At 35.5% G+C, this 23450-nt stretch overlaps 1 protein-coding gene across 4 annotated transcripts in view; it reads right to left on the bottom strand.

Annotated features, from left to right (window-relative positions):
- Positions 1-23450, bottom strand: part of ST18 (ST18 C2H2C-type zinc finger transcription factor) — a 421429-nt gene that overhangs the window by 150690 nt on the left and 247289 nt on the right. For all 4 annotated transcript variants that reach the window (XM_078153419.1, XM_078153420.1, XM_020992483.2 and 1 more), the window contains exon 3: positions 2254-2296. The gene's annotated coding sequence lies outside the window, so the exon portion shown is untranslated. The remainder of the gene's footprint in view (positions 1-2253; positions 2297-23450) is intronic.

The following is a 23450-nucleotide window of genomic DNA, read 5'->3' as shown; positions in this document are numbered from 1 at the left end:
TTGTCCACATGACCAAGAAATCCAAATAAAGGTGCCTAGATGATTTAAAAAGAAAACTTAAATAAAATATGCCTCACATACAGTTGATAAGGTAATGAAGTATTTGTTGGATTGATTTGCAATGAAGTCTGTGATATTTTAAAGCATCCTAACAGTAAGATAATTCAAACATCACCCAACAATTATTTCCAAAGGATTACTTTTGTATATTTTATATTTACTAATCTCTGTACCTGTTGTTTTCCCCCAAGGAAAATTTAAACTCCTTGAGTTATGGTACATAGTCATGATTTACATACTTGTTGAATTTAAGTGATTTGGTAGAAACATCTTCCATAATTATTCCCTTTTTTGATGGTATTACTAAAATGGCAGATTCAGTTTACATTCCAGATAAAGTTTACCTAGATTTTAGCCAATCTTTGGACAAAGTTTCTCATTCTATTCTTGCTGATAACATGTAGAGATGAAAGCCAGGTAATAATGCAGTTAAATGGAATCAGCACTGGTTTATTAACTACACCCAAAGAATATTTAATAAATGATCTATTGGAAGAAAGTCTCCAATGGAGTGCCTTAGGGATCTATTTTATGCCCTTGAACTGTTGAACATTTTACTAATGACTTTCAGAAAAGCATAGATGGTATACTTATTACATTGGTGGATGACACAAAGCTCAGATGGGCAGCCAATTATAAGGAAAAGAGTCAAGATTCAGAAATTGAGAGAAAAAAAACAATCAGTAAGTGCTAGTAGAAAATTACATGCCTTTAGGGAAAAAAGAATAATTATGGGGAAGGGGGCAGGGTTAGATATTTTTCTCTTTCATCTGATCCTTCAACTCCTAAAAATTTATCTTTGATATTAATATCTTTGATGTGATGTTTGACTAAGACTTAGACCTACGTTAACTCAAAAATCAGAGACGTAGGTTTTGTTCAGGTTCTAACATATTCACTCCTTGCCCCCCCACCCCATAATTTCCTTCTTAAATATGAAAAAGGTCAAAGTTTATAAAGTTTTAGTATCTGAAAGAGTTAAAGCCAAAAGTAATAAGTATCTCCCCCCATCCATCTCGAGCTCTGATTTCATCACTAACAGGAATCACTGGTAAGGAACTTCCATTTACCAATACAGATTGCACATCTTCTTTGTAGTTTTCAAGATTAGCTTGGGGGCACAAAGAGCTGACTGACTTGTCCAGAGTCAGTCAACTACTGCATGTCCGAGACAGATTTGAACCTGAATATTCCTAACTCCATAGCTAGCTCTTTATTCACTCTGCCATGCTGTCTCTCTATGAAAATGTAACATCTAATTTTTTCAACTTATTACAGAAAAGAATATATGCATGTCTCTATATATGCAATTTAATTGTGAGTAATTTTTTTAGTAATTTGAGACTCATTTTAAATATTTATAACTTGTTAAGATGGATTTCCTAGATACTTTGCACCTTCCTTTTAATATTAAAGAAAGTAACATGACTGTTTCCCCAAATGATCACTTCTCCAATGGCCATTCTCTGGAACATAGAATAGCATATATTATCAGTAAAGGACAAGAAGTGCATTTGCTGGTACAATTGGTAAAATGGTGTAGCATTATCTAAGATACTGGATTTAGACTGGATGATTTTCCCTCAGCAAGAAGAATATTTTCTGTCACTTCCCTGTGTTTCCCCCATTCACTTGGTCAGTTTAAATACAGATCAATAATAGTTCAAGTATAAAAGACATTGCTTTTCAAAGTTTTTAATGTGGAAAAACTATGTTTCAACTTTGTGTGTGAAGGAGACCAAAAGAAGTGAAATATCTTTGAACTAATCATAGGCTATCTTAGCACTCCATCAAAAGACATTTTTATTTCCATTCCATAAGATAGACAGTTGACTTTGCTACCGGAATCAATTTTGTTGGGTGTAAAAGTGTATCTCCAGTTCTTCATCTCCCTCCTTACCCACTCCTCTCTCTCCTTTCTCCTCTCTCCTATTCTCATCCAATTGTGGCAAGTTTTCTTTTTTTCAGTCATTGATGTTGTTTAGGCAAGATACCTCTATTTAACAGGTCAAAGATATTGGGTTCAAATGCATTGTTATGAACAGTATTTTAATGATGCCACAGTACCAATAAGGCTGTGGTCAGATAACACTAATATTAATCATAAAACCTTCACATTTCTAAGAAAGGAGGGTGGCTGGGGATTATACCCAGGGTTAGGACATTTTTTCCTTTTAAACAACCTTTACTTACCTTTCCTAAAATATAGGAGATTTGAACTTTTAAGTCTGCATTGCTGTGGATGAGAAACATCGCCAAGCAAAAAGGGAAAGAAAAGAAAAGAAAAAAAGTTAATCAAATATTGATGATCCACAACTTATTTTCTGTTCATGAAAAACACATGATTAGTACACAATTCTTTCAAGGAATTTACACAATGGAGAGTAGCATTGAGTTTGGGGAAGGTCATATAATCAGGTCTAATATATTCGTAATAAAAAGCCCTCCCATAGCAAGGAAAACAGGTGTGTACTGTTATTCAAATATGTCTTTTAGATTGCAGTTTCTTTGTACTGCAAGTATATTTGAGAACCTTTTTTTGTGAACACACCTGAGAGTGAAAGTGAATTATCTATGACTTTTTTTTTTGAAGAATCAGTGGTTTAACACTAATTTCTAATCAGATCCTACAGAAAGGAACAGCTCGCATGGCAGCTGTACTTTTCCCAGGGTTAATTACCTTTCACTGCTCTCTACTAATGAGTCAGCTGTTCCTGTCATCACACAGCTACCCTGTGTTCATCTGTAGCTCGAGCTGTGGACAAACATAGTAGCTACAGTCCTGTTTACATACGGGTGAAAAAAAAAACTTTAAAATTCCTTTCATTTCCACATGGAAGAATATTTTCTGAGTATGCAGAACTGGGCATGCCAGTTCTTCTAGGGTCACAGGAATCCCCACAAATGCCTGAAAATCCCCGTACCTCAAAGTGAAGCCAACTTTATTTTAACGGAATTCATAGTCTTGAGTGTGATCCTATCAGGAATGATTAAAAGTTTGCAGATTTTACTGCTGGCGAAATAATTTCTACAAACTATTGCATTAGAGAATCAAATTTGAAGTTGGAAATGGTGGAAATAAAACATACAAAACTAGATTCTAACTACATATGTAAAGTGAATTGAAGAGTTTGACTTAACCAGAAACATTTTCACCCAAATATTCAGAGAATATTTTACATTGAAAGTATTTTGAGAGTATGTTGGGAGGATTTTAGTGGGACTTAAATTTTCTTTGATTTTCTTTAATGATTTGGATTTTACTATGCATATCAATGAGCCTTTGACTTCAATTCTGAAACTCTAAATCAAATTTAATATACATCTTTACCCCCTTTTCTCATTTAGGAAACAAGGTCAAAGTTATATAACTTTTCTAGTTTTGTCTTTGAGGCCTAAGGAGTCTGAAGGTACCTACTCTAACTACCTTCAACTTGCTTCTGAGAAAATTAGTGATGTTCAAATTGACACCATTGTCCCTTTATTAGTAGGGAGGAATTATCTTTAGATAATATAAGATACTCAAATCCCCAAACGTTGCAATCACGCAGACCTGGGAAAAGGAGCAGGAATTGAACATTCAAAAGCAGTTTGAAGCTATTTGTTTGCTCTTCTACTGTTAGTGATTCTTTCATAAAGCTCTCTGTTAAAAGAGGACTGAGAGGTGACTGGTCTGGCCTGTAAGTGAAGTATGCTCTGAACATTCTCTATATATCTTATTGGACTTCATCCAATTTTCAGAAAAAGCCATTTATGCCAGGAAAGCAATAGCAATCACCTGCTGCTTCATTACATACACTATTACTTGATATGAATATGCAACATGCAAAACTGAGTCCTTAAAAAAATTTAAACTTTCTGAAAATAAAAAGCAAAGAGGATGAATTAACTAAACATACATTATAAAGACCAAGTAAACGTCAAGCAACAAAGATTTTCTGGAAACCTCAAACATGATATCAGCCACAGCAAACCACTGAGATCCTTTAGAAAGGGTCCTTTACTGTGTCATTTCCATTGCACAGTAAAATATACAAAGTTCTTATCTGTTGTTGCTCTCTTTGGGAACAGATTACATGAATGATTTTTGGGAAAGACGACGTCTTTAAAAACTAAAAATAGTCTGAGAGCACATTGAGAAACAGCGTGGTGTAATGTAAAGGTGTGAAACACAGAATTCGTGGGGGTCACAACACTTCTGAGTGTGGCCTTAACCATATTAAAATGGAATTAGGAAATATTTAACAAAATAAATAAAAATTCAATAAGACATAGTTAATACTACATTTTAAAATTAAGTCAATGTGTGACCTACAGGGATCCTTATATATGGTTTAGTGTCCCCCCACTTTCTATTTTAATTTGACACCTCTGATGTAATGGTTAGAGTTTTGACTCCAATTAAGAAAGACCTGAGTTCAAATGTTCAAATCCCATCTCTACTATTTTCTGTCTGTGTGATCTTGGGTGAGTCTTTTGACCTCTCTCAGTCTCAGTTTCTACAGCTCTAACATAGTGATAATAACAGCATATACCTCACAGGATTGTGGTCAGGATCAACTGAGATTATGTGTGTAAAGCACTTTGCAAACCTTAAAGCACTACATGAATGTAAGGTCTTATTATTACTTTATAAATTCAAGAAGAGTTTTGGATGAGACTTTTTTTTAATAAGAAAAGGGGGCATGTGACTGGTTAGCAATAGCATGGCCACAGAAACAGACATCTGCCATAAGCTATTTTAGAAAGAGATGAGTTAGCATCAACCTCCTCACTCTTCATCAGTTTCTCACTGGGCATATCGGGTACTTTTGCAAATCATATGCATGTCTCAGACTGACAGTCCAAGAAAGTATAACCAGGTACACTGAAGTAATAATTTACCAGGGGTCACCCCAAAGGAGAACTGGCAGAATCTGGTTCAATATGGGAAAAGGTGATTACAGTTATCTGAGAGGACAATGGTAATGAAAAGTGAACTAAGACTTGATGCCTGCCTTCAGAGCTTCCTTTCTGACATGTACATAGAACTGTAATATACACAAAGTGCGTTAGAGAACTCCAAGCAAAGGGCTATGTGAGGTTTCAGACATAGATTGGAAAGGCAACTTAGGGATTCATTAGGGATCGCCCATTCCAACCCTCTCATACTACAGATAAGGCTACTAATTACAAAGGTGTTAAGGGACTTGTGCAATAATGGATCTCTGATTCCAACCCAGTTCCTCCTAGCTCCAAATCCAGTGTTCTTTCCATAAAATCATGCTGCCTTCATTTGAGGGAGAAAACCATTACTACCAGAAGGAGCTGGAAAGATGATAGATTTCCCCATCTCACACACATCCTCCTCCACTTGGAAATCTTCAGAGGCCAGATGACTACTTCTCTGGTATACTATAGCAGGGATTCCTTTCATGTATTCATTGGATAAGATGCCCAGTGAAGTCCCATGAAGCTTTCAAAATGTGAGATTCTGGAATTCTCCTTCATGGTGGAGATGAAGGACAGGAAAACAAGATACAATTATAGTTTTAAGACTTCAGGGTAAATGATAATGATGGGTGCCCTGTACACAATTGGAAACAAGGCCTCTAGAAAACTGGAATCAGTAATAGCATGATCTAAACAGGGCTAAATTAGAAGGCTTTACTATAGAAGTGACCTAATTGGTTCACCACCTATGAAACATACCAACATTCTATCTTCTATCTCTGTGTCTCTGTATAGGCTCTCCTTGTTGCCTGGAATGCCCTCCCTCCTTACCACTGATTCTTAGAATCCGTAGCTCTTTTTAAGCTCAGCTCAAGTACTACTTCCTATATGAGGACTTTCTTAATTCTCTTCAGCTACTATTCCACCATTAAATACACACAGACATGCACACACATATGCACACACACATATACACATACATATACACATATGTATACGTGTGTATAAATATATGCATATGCACACATATACTGTTGCCGCAAATAGAATTAAGCCCCTTAAGATGAGGGACTCTTTTGTTTTTATATTCCCAAAGTCTAGGACAGTGCCTGATACAGATTAGATGGGTACTTTCAGTGGTATAGAGAATTCCTGCCAATACAGATCAGCACCTTTGCCACAACTTATAGTATTATGAATTGCTTGGGGGAACAGAGGGTTTAAATGACTTGCCCAAGGTTACATAGCTGGAACGTATCTGAGGCAGAATTTGAACTCAGCTCCTCTTGGCAAGGATGCCGGCTCTTTATCCACTAACCCACATTGCCTTTCACCTGAAACAGAGTAGAAACTTAATAAACACTTGTCGATTGAGTGATTTAATGAATGAATGAAGTGAGGTCAAACTTTCATAATGGAAGTCATATATTGTTCATTTGCATATATAACCACCGTGAGATTTTCATTAGCAAATATAAAAATATAATAAAAAAAGGTGTATCAACTTTGAGTGTTCTTGAACAATTTTGAGAAATAATGTCATTTCTAAGTAACTTGGAACTATACCCTCGTAACTAACTCTTTCAAATTTGTCATGTCACCGATAAGGAATGTATGTATGTATGTGTGTGTGTGTGTGTGTATATATGTATATATATATATATATATATGTGTGTGTGTGTGTGTGTGTGTGTGTGTGTGTGTGTGTGTGTAAACACATAAATACATGTGTATATGTAGGCTGCTTGGGCCAGCATTTGGAAACGAAAGTGGTGGTGGGGGTGATCACCATATTTTGTAGGGAACATGGCAATTTTTTATCTTACATAGTAGTGGGGGAGCTATTCACTATGTTATTGCAAATATTTTGTTGTACAATGCAAAAATAACAAATGAGTTATTCAAAATAATGGTAGAAGAAGTCATCACATTCCTTTCCCCAAACCTTCCCTTCTTCCTAACTGCCATGTTATTGTTGAGGGCATTCTTGTCACCTGGGTCACCCACACCCTCAGAATCATCCTCTATTTCCCCATCTCCCTCCACCCGCAGCCTCATAGCCAATCGTTTTCCAAGTCCTGTCAATTCTACTTCCACAATGTCTCTCACATTCACTCCTCTTCTCTCTCCTCACGTCTTGCACCCTTGGTGAGGACTTGTTCATCTCACACCTGAACTATTGCAGTAGCCTCCTTATTGGTCTCTTTGCCTCCAGTCTCTCCCATGCAACACAGTTCTGACAATGTCCTTTCCCTATTCAGGAAGCTCCAGGAGTTCCCTCTTGACTCTGGGATAAGATACAAATTCCTCTGACATTTAAAACCCAGAGTGGCCCCAACATACTGTTCCAGGCTTACTATGCATTATTCCCCTTTTTGAATTCTATTTTCTAGCCAAATTGGCCTATTTACTACTTTCTGTACATATGATTCTCTCTCATGCCTCTGTGCCTTGACACAACTGTCTCCCATGTCTGGAATGAATGCTCACATCTTCACTTTATATCACTTTATAGAATCCTAAGCTTTCCTCAATTCTCCACTCAAGTGTTACTTCATAGACAAGACTATCTTGTTTCTCCCAGTGACCAATGAATGTCCTCTCCATCACTCCGCAAATTATTTTGCATTTGTATTAGCTTAACCATGGACATACTAAACCCCTCCTCCCAATGGAAGGTGTCGGGACTGTTTCAATTTTGGTTTTGAAAAACAAACACTTAGGATAGTAGGCACATAAGTATGTAGTAGGTACTTGATAAATAATTTTCAAGTGAATGAATGAAGCATGTGCTAAAAGAATATGCCTCAAAGGGATTTCAAGAAAATAACTTTTAAAATCTTAATTTTCATTTGTACAAGATAATTTTAAAAAATCTCATGAAATTATTAATTCAACATAGAGAGAACTAAACAGTCATGCAAACATTTTCCCAATTACTGAATGACCCACTGTTAGGTAGGAGGTTTGAGCTATGATGAAAGTTTTAGTTATGTGATATGGATTTCAGTAAAATTCTAGAACAAGTACTAAGAAATAAAATGTACAAATACCTACAGAAAAAAAAGCAGTCAGGAGATATAGCCAGAAAAAGGAGAGAGAATAAGTGAAAACTTTTCATTTTGAATACATTACAAAATTAATAGATGTAGTATCTTATATAGATATAACATTATTTTTCTTGTCATATTTGACACTTAGCAAAGCAGGTGATAATACATTTTCAGCAATTCTATGAGCTCAAGTTTGCATTAGAATAAAGCCTTATGAATGAAAAACAGTATGAAACTCCATAACTAATGATATTTCTATTATATATCTGTGATCTACACTACAAAGAGGTATATATTGGAGTATAAGGATTCAATATTTTAAAAACCTTCAGAGTGAGTGAAGGGCATTCTAAGAATGATTATAACAGGAAGTGTTACAAACACCAAGGCAGAAAAAAATAGTCTGGATAGACTGAATTGAGATGAGTAACTGTGATTTAATGTGAAAAATATGAATTACATTAGGAAATGCTAACTTTCATGTAAAATACACTAAAGGAAAATACAAAAGACAATAAATTAATACTTTAAGTGGTTTGAGGTAATAGGATTTTTAAAAAGGCGAATTTTCAACTGGGCATGATAATTTTAATGCTACTGCTAAATAAACTAAACTTTCTCTCCTTTCTTCAAATCATTAGCACATCTAACATAATTTTAGAGGTAATGAAACTGAAACTTTGTACCAAGTAGCAGGGATAGCATGTACACAGATTGAAAATTGGTAATGAGTATTAAAATCTCCAAGGCACTAAAACAGTAAAAACCTGAAGCATATAGGAGGAAGATGAATGACCTTTTCAGAGGTATAACACTCACAGCCATGGGACCACAAGTAGTCAATCCCCCACTCTCCCCAAAACCCCATAAAACCAAAAACCAAAACTCTCAAGTGCTGTCTTGAACCAGATTAAAAATTAATTGGGAAATGTTTAATAAAATAAATAAAAATACAATGCAACATATATGGTGGTAATTTGTGGTTTTCTAAGTCACTGTGCAGTCTTTGGGGATCCTATTTCTGTTTCAGTTTGATGCCACTAAACAATCTACCAAACACCAAGGAAATACTATAGTGCTAAAAAGGGCAGCTCTAGTATAAGTCAAATACAAAGCTGGGGCTTGATACATGTTTTTTGATGTACAATGATAATGACAACAAACACTGGGTCTATGGAGTCCCAGCTGACTGTAATTTCTTTTTTTTTTTTTGGCTAGGCAATTGGGTTAAGTGACCTGCCCAGGGTCACACAGCTAGTAAGTGTCAAATGTTTGAGGATGAATTTGAACTCAGGTCCTCCTAACTCCAGGGCTGGTGCTGTATCCATTGTGCTGCCTAGCTGCCCCATGACTGTGATTTCTTTGAGTCCAGTTCAGGAACTGTCTTTTGCCTCTTTTTGAATCTCCAACACATTGCACAGTGCCTATACATAGTAGGTCTTATTAAATGCTTATTGATTGGCTCTAGAGAAAAAAAATAACAAATACCTTCCTTTAGAGAAATAAACTATCACGTAACAAATATTTTTTAAAGGCAAAAGTCCAAGATTAAACTCCACTAAGAAAGTAAAAAAATAATCATTAGGAGCGATACAGGGTATTTCCAAAAGCCTTAGTGCTATTAAAGCTAATAAGCTATTTAAAGCTTAGAGCCCCACTAAGATTTTGGGGACACCCTATAGACTGACAGCATTTTGGTTGAAGTAGACTGTTTATTTTTCACTATTATCTAATGTAAGCTCTCTTTGGTGGCTGTATGATAAAGTAGAAAACACTGGATTTGGTGATAGAGGATCTGGGTTTAAACCTTGTCACTTGCTACCTGGGTTACCTGGAAAATGTCATGTTATCTATTTGTGCCTCAGTTACCTCCTCTGAAAAATGAGGAGATTGGATTTGATGTCCCCTAAGGTTCCTTTCCAGACTAAATCTATGATCCTATGAAATGGTTCTTATCCCATGAACAAATCATGCTCAGTCTTTACCATCTCTTTGCTTATGCTCTCTCATGAGGAATGTCATCTGCCTTTCCCTTTGTTACAAGGCTTTTGGGGGAGCTAGGTGATGCAGTGGATTGAACCCTGGGTTTGAAATCAGGAAGACTTACCTTCACAAGTACAAATTGGCTTCAGACACTAGCTATATGACCCTAGGCAAGTCACTCAACCCTATTTGCCTCAGTTTCTACATCTGTAAAATGAGCTGAAGAAGGAAATGGCAAACTACTCCAGTATCCTTGCCAAGAAAACCCTCAATGGGATCAGGAAGAGTTGGACATGACTGAAAATGACTAAACATCAATATAAGTCCTTTATATCTGACAAAGATAGGACTGAATCTTATCTTTCTCATGGGACTTGTTTGATTACCACAGCCTCTTGAATCCATTAGGGCAGGTGGGGAGGTTCCTCTTCAAAAACAAGAGGGAGTGGACCCATGAAAAAGACTTAACCTCAAAACAATAGCCTCGGGGTAGATCTGTGCTCTCTTTGCTTTTAATTACTGTGTTCTATAACCTGGCCTGTAGTAAGTGCTTAATAAATGCATGTTAACTGACTTATTCCAACCTTCCCTGGAATATCTTTTTTGACAGGTGACCACTGCTTCTTTCTGTTGGAAGATTCCAAGTTTTCAGGTTAGAGCTGCAGTGAACCCCAATGTAGAAGAGTTGAACCTGTTTGACTGTTTGAACCTGCTTCATCAGACTAAAGAGGTCATAGGATCCTAGCTCTAAATCTGGAAGGAGAATAAGAGGTCATCTATTTCAATGTTCTTATTTTACAGATGAGGCAACTGAGGTGTCCCCAGAAGGTAAATGACTTCCTCAAGGTCAAAAAGGTAGTATTAGGATTTGAATCTAAGTCCTTTGATTCCAGATTTAGCATGACTTCATCTTGGTGCTTAGGTTTTGTTAATGCCATTGCTTCTGGGCTTTCTCAAGTTATGACACATCCATAAATAAGCCCCATCTCTGAAGCAATTATGGTATGTTCCACAAAATTTAGCACTTCATTACTTGGTGGCACCTTTTTCATTCTTGTTTCATGTGCTTTACTCTTGTCTCCCTGCCTCAGGTGTAAGTGCTCTGAAAACATGTTATGTATTAGAAAGAAACAAACATGTAAGGGGGAAAAATGAACTGTAAGTTAGGAACACTACGTTCTAGTCCTGCCAATAAATAGCTATACAACATTGAACCCAGTTCAATTCTTGGCTCTGCTATTTAGTATCTGTGTGACTTTGGACAAGTCACTTCTCTCTGGGCCTCAGTTTTCTCATCTGTAAAATGAGGAAAGTACACCCAATGACCTCTGATTGCTCTGTTAGTGATCCATAATCCTGTGATCTTATGACTAGCTGACCTAGAAGTCATAACCTAGAGGGCCTTTTCACTCTACACTACTGATACTCAATTTCTACATCTATAAAATGAAGGAGTTGCAACTGAACTTGTCTTTTGAAAGGCAGCTAGGTGGATCAATGGATAGAATGCTAGGTCTTGAATCAGTAAGACTTGAGTTGAAATCTGGTCTCAGATACTTACTGGCTGTGTGACCCTGGGCAAGTCACTTAACTTCTATTTGCCTTAGTTTCTTCAACTATAAAATGCAGATAATATCACCTACCTGACAGTGTAATTGTGAGGATCAAATAAGATGTTTGTAAAGTAGTTAGACCAGTGACTGGCATATAGTAGATGCTATATAAATGCTTATCCCCTTCCCTCCTCCATTTTCCCATGAATCTGCCCTTTTCTCAACTTTGGGATCTCTGCCCAAAGAATTTCCACCCATCCCAAGAGGTAGCCTGCTGTAGTAGATAGAGTGCTGGATGTAGAATCAGAAATACTTAGGCTTAAATCTGGCCTCAGATATTTACAAACTATGTGATTTTGGACATGTCACTTAACCTCTCTGGACCTCAGTTTCTTCATATGTAAAATAAAGAGATTGGAATCTGTATCTTCTGTGGTTGATTCCTACTCTAAATCTGTGGTTCTGTGATCTATCTACTCTCCTATGCTTTAAACCTTATCTTTGACGTTCTCTCTCTCTCTCTCTCTCTCTCTCTCTCTCTCTCTCTCTCTCTCTCTCTCTCTCTCTCTCTCTTCTCTCTCCCTCCCCCTCTCTCTTTTTCCAATTACCCAGTCCTTTTGATTCTGGCTATCAAAGATCTCTTGCATCTTTCCTTTTCCCTCTATTCTCCTTACTACCACCCCAGTATCACTACCACTCATTACCACTCATTAGACTATTATAGCAGCCTCCTAAAAAACCTTTGTCCATTCTTTTAACTCTCTGATTAATCCTTTACACTGCTGCCAGAATACTATTTCTTAGGCAGATATCTGACCACGACTCTCTTCTGCTCAAGAAGATTTGAGCTGGCTCCCTTTTACTTCCCAAGTTAAGCTCAAAATCTTTGTCACCCAAAGCCCTTCACAATCTGTCATCAGTATTTCTGTCTAGCCTTACCTTATATTGCTCCCTTTCACACATTTTATAGCTCAAACTGAACTATAGGCCCTGTCCTCTTCTATTGCCTTGTCTTTGCTCACATATTTCCTTAAAACTTACACCTCCTCCCCTTTACTTTTTGCATTCCTTTTTAACTTTAAACCCCAATTCAAATGTTTTCTTCCCCATGAAGCATCTCTTGGTCTCCCTGGTCTATAATGACCCAAAACCTCTGACCTAAAGTAGTCTAATTATTAAACATTGTATAGTTTTCCATGTGTTTTATCCTACAACTAGACTGTAAATTTTAGGAGGGAAGAGTGTGACTTATCCAAATCTTTTCTGTCTTCTGCACCTCGCCCATGGTATCTGCTTTACAGTGTTTGCTTCATGAATAAAAGAATGAATGAATATCCAAGATCCTTGCTAGCTAGTTCTAACATTCTGTGAGTTCTTTGTATGCCACAGAATAGGATAGAACATTCAAAATGAATACTCCAATTGATTGGCTGATTTAGCAAAGGGTTACTTAATTCATATCATCTTTTCAAGCTCAGATTGTTGTAGCATTACTTAGCTAAGGAACTATATGATGGCACCACCTATGAAGTATTTACGACTCTGCCCATCCCAAACAAGTTCATTGTGAAATGTTCTAACCATCATGTGAAGCTCTCATGGTGTACAGACAGCCGTTGTACAAGAAATGTCATCTTGCCCCCAATACACTGCAACAAGTAACTGATTTCAGCAGTGCCAGAAACTTTCTTTCCTATCAAAAGGGTAGACAAACTTCACACCAGCAGTTTGGTATTACATATAATATTCTATGACAGTATTTGGAAACTCAAGAAAAAGAAAAGATTGAATTCTTTTAAAATAATCTTTACCAATACCTCCAAGGAACAATATTTAAGTTGCAATTTTAATATAGTCCCTTAAGTAGAATCCAAAATGCAGACACAACTCCTAGCATTTTAAGATTTTAAATTGGTCTAGGAAGTCTAATTTCACAAATATTTGCTGTTTTTATGACATACAACACACACACACACACATATATTAAAATATACTTACATTTAGATAAAGAAAATCTATACTAATATTAGTCTTATTCATGAGTTGTAGGGAGAAATAATGAATTTCATTTTTTCTTGAATAATTTAGCTGCCAAGGTGTTTTTTCTAAAGCATTTGTAAGACCATATGACCCAACTACTGAGTGAGCTCCAGTGACTCCTAATTATATCCAAGATAAAAGTAAACTACTTGTTAGGCATTCAAGGCTTTTCATAATCTGGTCTCTTCCTACCTTCCAAGTCTCTTCACACTTTACTTTCTTCCATTCTATGATCCAGTGACATAGATCTACTTATAGTACCTGGAACACGACTCAGTCTCCTATTGCCATACTTTTACACTGGCTGTCCCCCAAGCCAAGAATGCTCTAGCCCCTCACCTCTTTCTCTTAGTTATTCTGACTTCCTTAAAGACTTAACTCAAATCCCACCTATTCCAGGAGGCCTTTCCTGCTTCTCTTAGCTGCTAATATGTACCCCTCTCAATTACTTTCCTTCTCCTATATACCTACTTGTCTCTTATTTGTATGTTGTCTCTCTCATTAGAATATAAGTTCCTTGATGACAAGGTTTTTTTTTTTCATAATCTCAACACTTAGCAGAGTGCCTTGAGCATAATAAATATCTACTTGTTATTTTATTGACTTGGCTAAATCAAATATTAATGTAACACAGATTCATGTCAACAAACATTATGTCCCAAGTAGGAAGAGAAATACCAAGAGAGAAGACATTGTCTTTATCCTAAAAGAGCTTACAATCTAGTAGGTCAGATAAAACTGTACAAAATAAATGAGCAACAAGTTCACAAGAAAGACATAACACATTATGAGAATTTACAGAAGGAAAAGATCATTTCTAGCTCAGGGGATCAGGGAAAGCTTCATGTAGGAGAAGACATTTGAGTTTGGAGTTTGAATGATAAGAATGTCTTCAACAGATGGCTATTGGTGGAAGTGTAGGGAAGAGTGCATTCCAGGTACAAAGAGCAGTGTCAGAGAACACATTAAGGAAAGAAAGATTAAGATGTGTTAAGGAAATGGTGAATAGTTGGGTTTGGCTAGTATTATTTCCTACATGGAGAACATTGTGAAATGAAGTTGGAATCGTAAGGTAGAGCCATGTAATGGAGGATCTTGGATGCTATACTTAGTGATGGGAAGTTGCTGAAGGTTTCTCGGTGGGGAAATGATAAGAGTTGCAAATTAAAAAGATTAATCTGTCAGCAATGTATAAGGCAGTTTTTAGAAGCAAGGACCCAAAGGCAGGGAAATCAGTAAAGAGACTAGAGACTCCCCAGATGGTCTAGGAGGGCAATAATGAAGGCTTGAAACAAAGTGGTAGCAGTGGAGATGGAAAAAGAGATAGATACTAGAGATATTGTGGAGGTTAAATGGGTAAGACGTGGTAACTAATTTAGTTATCTGGGAGAGAGGCATCAGATATGCATGAGATTTCAAGCAGAGGTAGCTGGGAAAATGTTTCCATTAACAAAAATAGAGAGATTGGGGGAAGAGCTGGTTTTAAGGGAAAATGAATTGTTATGTTATTAGATTATATTAAGCTAGATTGGCATATATATATATATATGTATATATATATATATATGTATACACATATATACATACACACATGTATAGTGTATTTGAAACTGATGAAGAAGAGTAAACATTTACATCATATTATTTTTTAAAATTCAAATGGTGATTGGATGATAGCTATTTTCCTTATGAAATTAATTTAACTTTATATAATTGGAAACAGTCTTATCAATTTACAAACTATCACATATTAATGTCATTAAATAAATATATTTATATGTGTATGTGTATATATATTATGTATATGCATCCTTCACTGGATCTGTAATCTCATCAATTTGTGTACTCTTTCCACTGGTATAGATTGTAATCCATCCAATGCCTTCTCATCCCATGCTTTTTTTGGTCTAGGTTCTACAAAAGACTGTCCACATAACATTCAACCAATGTGATGGAAGTGTTACTTCATGTCCTTTTTATGTTGTAGAATCAACCTCTCTAGCAGTCTGAAGAAGCCTACAGGCCCCTTCTCAAAATGTTTTCTTGTTTAAATTCATAATTCAATGAAATATTAAATTTCATTTAGATGTTAATGAAAATAAAGATGTATTATTTTCCCTCTCCAAAATCACAGATCTCCTGAAGTCTGTCAATACATCCCACATTAAGAACTCTTGCTGTATGTCTTTTTACCTTTTGTGAGTACCAGAGGAACACTTGGGTTGTCCATCTGTTATTTTCATCCTCATCTCATAACCAGCCCATTTCTCTTCCCATGATCCATGTCCTCAGTCACATTGTTTTAGCTACTTTTTGAGCAAAAACCTATCTTGTTCATCTATAACATAGTAATAATTATGATACTATTCTATATTGTATCTAAATCTAATACTATGACATGTAGTGCTATATTACTAGTCTAGGAGAAAGGTCCTCTTTGCCTTGTGGGAGTAAGTCTGAAAGCCATGTTACCTGACCATGGGATAATGACATAGCAAGGTGCTAAAGAGGTGCTAAAATATAAGAAATTTCAGAAGGTCATTTGGTAAGGGAAATCTGGTTACCCTATAATCCGGACTACATGAAAGCTTTCAGATTATTGTTGACGTTTAAACTGAAAGGTACAGCACAAAATCTGGAAAATGTGCTGCATTGGAAAACTAATGTTAGAAGGTAATAAATTGAAATGTAAATTTTCAGTGGAATAAAAATGTGGAATGGGTTGTTTGAAAAAAAAAAAGGACAAAGGCAAACATGTTTAATTTACCTGGGACAATCAACCTAAGCAATATTTGTTTTGAGTTTTTTGGTCGTTTTCCTCTTTTGGGCTTGGAACCCACATCCCAGGAGTAAAATGACAGAGCTTTAATCCCTAGAAAAAAATCAAATTCCCCAAATACATCATGGAAACCAGGATAATCCTTCATGAAGTCAGAAACAAAAATTTAAAAAAAAACTTCCTCTACTATTAACAACAACAACAACAAACATGATCTCTATTCTTTCATTTTTTCAGGTCTGACATTCGGCAGATGACCTCTCTTATTTGTCCCTACATGTTTTCCAAAATATAAAAGTGAAATAGAGTCCCAAGGGCACTGTACTTGAAAGGTTATGAGAGTTAGAGAATTTTAACCATGCCTGCCAAATCAGCAGATGGCTTGTGATTATAATTATATGCATCAATAAAACGAATAATCTTTACAAAATTTGAATTTCTACTAAAGTAAGGGATTTAGTAAGCAGATGCAACAGAATGCATTTTCTTTAACCCTTTTGATAGACACTGCTCTCTTTCACATAGAGAACCTTAAGGGCTCTAGATATATTAGATTGGTTACTTTCTAATTTTTTTTGCTCCTTGTTTGTAGTGTTCATATTATCAGCCTTAAATCTTTTCTGGGTCTCAACATTTTTACACTTCAGGCCTCAGAACTTCAGTTAAGGATAGTTCGTATTTAAGTTACATGTCCTAAAAGTTTTATTTTTGGAGAAGCAACAATTTAAATTGTAAGCTAAATATCTCAATTACAATTCAAACCAAAATACTAAAGAAATGAAATAACCAATAGTGATTGCTTCTATTCTAAATTTAAAATTTAATAATATCAACATTGTCCATTCTGGAATTACCGATTCTGTTTAAGCTATGTTTCTGTTTAAAAAAAAGATTAATTTATAACTTTAAGTTAGGTCTGGGTGACAGAAGTAGAGTGACTGTTAAGTTTCCAATGATATTAGATATCTCATACTCTTATTTATCAGACATAACATGTATTCATTCACTTTATTTTTGATACGCTGAAAAAAAATTTAAGAAATTCAACTTTAAGGTTTGCTGTCTGATCTTATTCCATGATAAAGTGGGAAGCATAGACACAAAACTAGGAGACAAATTGAATCACCAAAGCGACAGGTAGGTTTTCTGAGATTAGCAGACAGAGTATTGGGAAGAACACATCACAAAAAGAGTCTAAAAATATCTTTTTTGGTAAATTTTAATGCATGTTTAATTTTTACGTCAAATAAGTCTGAATATTTTTAGTCACTATTCAATCATCAAAAAAACATTTATTAAGTACTTACTATGTCCCAGGCACTGTGCTAAGTGCTAAATAAGAATTCCTAGGAATAGATTTGTATTAAAGTATTCTCATATCCTATATGCCCTACTCCACCAAATATTTTATTTTATATGTGGTTAAGTACATTTAAAAAGCCAAATTCGGATGCACAAGGATGTATGCAGATTATGCTTATTTTTGACCAATAATCATCAAGTATCTTGGCATTTATGTTTTATGAACTTTAAAAAGTGGATTTCATGACCAATGGAACATGAGAGTGATTAATTTGTGTTGGATAATTCTGCCTAATAGTGTGTAGGTGGGGGACACAGTTGTTGGGAATACTACCTGAGAAGTCATCGTACTTTTTGTGAGCTAGTTCAGAACATGTAGTTCACCTAAAAAATATGTGAATATATGAGGCTCTTGTCAACTATGAAACTCCCTTAACAAGTCACAAGTGGGAATCCAGGTAAAATCACCATTACAACAAATATTCTTGAGATCAAAATTTTACTGTATATGTAACAACATTTTTTTTTTGCAGACTTACTGGTTATGAAAGCATTGTTTACTTCATTTACATTCCAATTCTCCTAAAGACATTTGAATTATCTATTCAAATTCACTGGAATGGAATTTTCAGTTCTAAAGACAGTCACCAGCCAACAAACTTTAGGAAAGAGTTCCAGCTAGTTTCTTGAGTAATCACAGTGCTTTCCAATTGTAATTGCTCTTCATTGAGAAAATCCACATTCACTAAAAAGTATTATTTTAAAATAGGAAGAAAATTGAGGCCAATAACTTGGAAACTAAATCCAAAAGGTCCACCTTTAATTATGATTTGAAGTACCTTCAAAATTACAGAAAGGCCAAGTCCACAATTTTAGTGAAGTAAGTGTATTGCTATAATTAAATGAACCAAATTATTAAGAACATAATTTCAAAATAATTTATTTTAGAATTAGTTGGAAAAACTATTTTAATTTATCAAAAGGTTTGGGTTTTAAAACATATTAGGACATAGATTTCAAAACATACTTTATTTACCATTAAAAAGTCAACTATCTATTTGTATAATAATCCTAACCTATTGCTTCACTTACGTTTATTATATATTTGATCCTCTTAATATAAGCTAAGAATTGGGAATTGATAAGAACAGTCAAGCAAATTTCAAAATCCTGGGTTATGAACAGGAAAACACTGAAATCCTAATAGTTCTGAAGTGGCTGGACTGAAATAATGGGATTGTTGCATTGATTTGTAAATTGCTTATTTCTATTTCCAAAAGTTGTGGAAAAGGATGTAATCCATAGTATTCCATTGGAACCATTCTTCTATCACTTGTCTCACACTTGCTTATATTACAGTTGCTTGCAGGTTTTTTGAGAAAGAATGTGGTATAGTTGAAAGAATACTGAAGTTTGGGTCAGGAGAACTGGATTTTAGGCTGAGCTGGACCATTTAGTAGCTATATAATTAGGGATAAGTTATTTAATCATTCAGTCTTGGTTTCCTAAAGGTTAATAAGACTTGAGCTACTTATATCAAAGAGTTATTTTGAGGAAATGCTTGATAAAGTATACATTGATATGAGATTGGTGTTGTTGCTGCTGCTGCTCCTGTCCTCTACTTTGCTAGATTGTTGGTTTCTTGAAGGCAAGGGTCATGTCTTTTATATCTTTGTGTCTCTCAAGACAACTAATACTCTACTTTGTACTCAATAGCCATTCAATAACTATTTGTTAAATGAATGAATGAATGAATCTGAGTTAAAGTTCAAGCATGAAAAGTTATCTCAGTATAACTAAAATTTCACACCATTGCCATGGTAATTAAAGGAATGAACGTACAGCAGAATGGATGACTCTTGCATATGTAGCTTAGTTAAAGAATGAACTTTGACATACATATGACAATACTGATGAAAACAAACTTGTAAGTACCCAGTTTGCTCATCTGTCTGCTGCTCTCTTGCCTCAGCTGAAATACAGAAAACCTCATACATCCATTTTGGTGAATGATTAAAATGTCATCACCATGAAAAAGAGTAAGTCTAAGATTCTCTTGGTTTTATACATTGTGACATGAGCAGGATTCCTTAAAAACATGGAGTTCTGTGAGATAACCTGGGAGATACAACTTGTTGTATTCCTTTTAAAAGATGTTATTTTTAGATAGCAATTAAAGCCCCCTTTTATGACAGGTTGTTTCTCCCCCATCGTTTGTATAACATGTTGGTAAGATGGCATATTATAGAAACACTTGCTGAAATAAAAGTAAACTCCCCTTACTGCAGATATTTAATTTGAATTTATTAGCACATTGTATCATCCCACACTTCACAAAATTGTTTAAGCTGTAGGTACTACCAAATATAATAACTATAGTTACAGTGATAGGCTCTGAATAGAATATTTTTAAAGTACTAAGTAGATTAAAGGAATGTTGGAAGAAAGCTTTCACAAGCTCAAAAGTCCTGCACAACAAGAAAGTATTCCAAGGAACTTGTAGATAGGTGAATATATGAATAAACATATGATGAATCGCACATACAATCTCCTATAGGCAACCAGACATTAGTTATTCTGTGTTATAATGTTTAGCTACATTCTTCAAGAAATAATGATTCTGGGTAAGTAAAGTACTTTGGCTATCTGATTTAAATATGATATAAATAATTTTAATTCATAGAGCAGATGATTATAATATGTCTTCATAACATTCAGTGACAGTCTCTTTAAAAACGTGAGTGACTCTGGTAATATGAAAGTATTTATTTTATAACATCACAACTTTATAAACTGAGCTGTGATTTTTTTAAAAAGTGGAGACAGTTTCCCCATAATCTATTTATCTGACAAGTTTTAGAATAAAATATTTAATTTAGCTGAATATTCTATAACAACATAATCCTCTCTTAAACCGTATGTGCCCTGAACCCACATGCCTAAAGCAGACAGAATATTTCAGCAAGGCAAACAAGACTTTCTGTCAACTTCCTGATGCCATATTTCAGGAAAAGTATCCTGAGACATTATAGTCAAATACATTTTTTCAAGGGGCACACTAGTAAGCAAATACTGCTGAAGAAGTGCCATTAAGATTTTGTTTTCTATATACAGAAACAGTCATTGGCACTCTGGGTATGCAACATCATGGATTCACAGAAGTGTCTATTATTTTAAATTTCAAGAAATTGAAAACATGGAGAGGAGAACATAATTAATATTATCTATATGGTCTGACCATGTTTTCTTTTTAAAATCCACGATGTCCAAAGAAACAATCATCCCAGGAAAGGTTATTTAAGCAACATTATTTAGAGGACAAAGCAATTTGTTAGTGGCACACAATACAATTCACTGTGTACACCAATTTTCCATGATTTTGCTACCTCTTCACATAGAACTAACTAAAATAAAAGTTTCCCGGTGCTTTAAAAAGTTCATCAGACCTGAACGTGCATTTGGATGGTAGTTATTTTGTGCCGAGTAAGACAAAGCATCATTTCTCCAGCAGCAGTCGAACTCTCGAAATCAAGTTCACTCACAATTTGGGTCCACTTTACTTTTGCAATTCAAAAACTTTTATTGAGATGGAAAAAAGACAATCACCACTAAAATATTAACACTGACAACAGAAACAGTGTTTCCTGAAGTGACAGAAAAATCCCTTCATTATGACCTACTTGTCTAGAAACGGACTTTCAACCCCATGGTTAGGCTAAGATTTGTTCTACTTTCTCCCTAGGGCATAATTGTCAGACTGACTTACCGTGCGCCTCTTAGCCTTTGTTCTGCCTCTCACGCTGACATCAGGGAAGCAGTGATGTAGAATAAAGCAGGGGTGGGCTAGGTTAGTCCAGTGTTTGTGTCGTTGTGTGGTGTGCAGGGACACTCTGTGATACTCTAGTGAGCTGCTAAGCTTTTTTTGTAGGCTTTGTGTCATTTACTTAACGACCAATCTCATTAGCTGCCAGGGTACAATGGGCTGATGCATTTTCTATGTACATACTCTACATCGTGACCCTCAAGGTTGCGGAAGGTCTATTTAATCAGTCAAATGCTGAATATATTTGCAGTAAATCACTAAAAAAAAATATGGGACCACAGAGGTATCTCACAAGGGCTTAATATTTACTGGTAGTTATTTGCAGGTAATGAAATAGGAGCATATTTGAGCAAAAACCAGGGCAATGGAAGCATAGATATACTCATTAGGTTTGTACTGGTGACCTTAATTTGGGGGAACTTTAAAAATCCCATGGGGGAGGAGGTGAATTCTATTTAAAATTTTATTTTTTCCTTCAATTTAATCATATTGTCCCAATTTAAACATTAACAAAAAAAGAATTGTCCCTTTAGTAGTACTGCCCCCCCCAACAGCTGTCCCTACCCCCCAAGCAGTCTCAGAACTGGCATACTTGCATTTCTTCCCTCTCTTCAGTTACAAGGTAAAAACCCTTTTAACTCCTATGAAAAATGAAATGCTGAAAGGACTATGAATGACGACAGCTGTCCATAAGTATCAGGGATAGTTCTATTGTCCAGCTTGTCCCTGGATAAAATGAATACTTTACAGCAGAGGCTGTTCAGCTTGGCTAAAGAGTATGGGGAGAAGGGGAGGAGGTCACTGGAGATTTCGCACACTAATTTAATCTGGGAAAAGGACAGGCTCTGCATCTCACTTGAACAGACTGGCGGCAATCTGGGCTCCCACAGAACTATCTCCTTTTGCCTGTGCTCTATTTATTCCTTATCTCTGTTTACCAACCGCTAGGTCCCTTTCATTCACACCACGAGGCCGTTCTCCTACTATCAGTCAGCAGCTGACACTGTGGAAGAGCCTCAAAGGCAAAAAAAAAAAAAAAGGATCAAAACTAAACCAAAGCTGTATAAACAATGCAACAGTAGAAGTAAATGCATAAATCCTAATTCTTAACCCAACCCACAGGGTGTGAACAGAACCTTTATAGTAAATCCAACAAACCTACTACAGCTATGGGCTACAGAGAAAAGAAAGCCAAAATATCATTCATGAAATCATCATCTAAAGAAGAAACATGAAAATGTCAACTGGCCATTGGTTTTTACTTTTCTTTCAGAGAGAAATTCTTATCTTTATCATGTACCAATGAGTAGGTAACCAGGAAACACCTCTCCAGAAAAGATGAGGCATTGTATTCATGAGCTATTCTTAACTTTTACTAAGATGCTAAAAGTATGAGAAATAATTCATAATCTAACTTCTGATTTTATGCACCTGGGACCAACTCTTTTTAAAATGCTATCGTGTTTTTGAAATTCAAATACTTCAGGTAACCTTATATTTAGGAGTCTGTGACAACATTCAAAAAATGCTGAGAAGTACTGAACTATCCAGCCAGCCAATTAAATCTCTTTTCCAGACACCATGGCTTTATGTCACAGTGAATAACAGGATAGAGGGGTTGGGGAGGGGGGGAGGTTGTAGAGAAACTACTTCTATACAACTTCCTATCATTCCATATATTAATATAGGCTATGAAGAAGAAAATAGAGAATGAAGTTTAAAGAAAGGAAAAGGTGAAAGGATAAAAAAGAGGCTTAGACTCTTGAGTTTTGAATTAATTTGATTTTTGGATCTTAAATACATTTTTCCTGTTTCAATCTTTATGGATAATGATAACTATCCTTATTTAATAGAAGGCACACATTAAGATCTTTTATTCAAAATAAGCAATATGATTAAAATACTTTAGAGTGTATGAATTTTCA

This window comes from Phascolarctos cinereus, unplaced genomic scaffold (genome assembly GCF_003287225.1).
Source record: "Phascolarctos cinereus isolate Bilbo 61053 unplaced genomic scaffold, phaCin_HiC Scaffold_4;HRSCAF=312, whole genome shotgun sequence".
NCBI lineage: Eukaryota > Metazoa > Chordata > Mammalia > Diprotodontia > Phascolarctidae > Phascolarctos > Phascolarctos cinereus.
The sequence above is the reverse complement of the archived record's forward strand: the minus strand, read 5'-3'. Positions and strand labels throughout refer to the sequence as shown.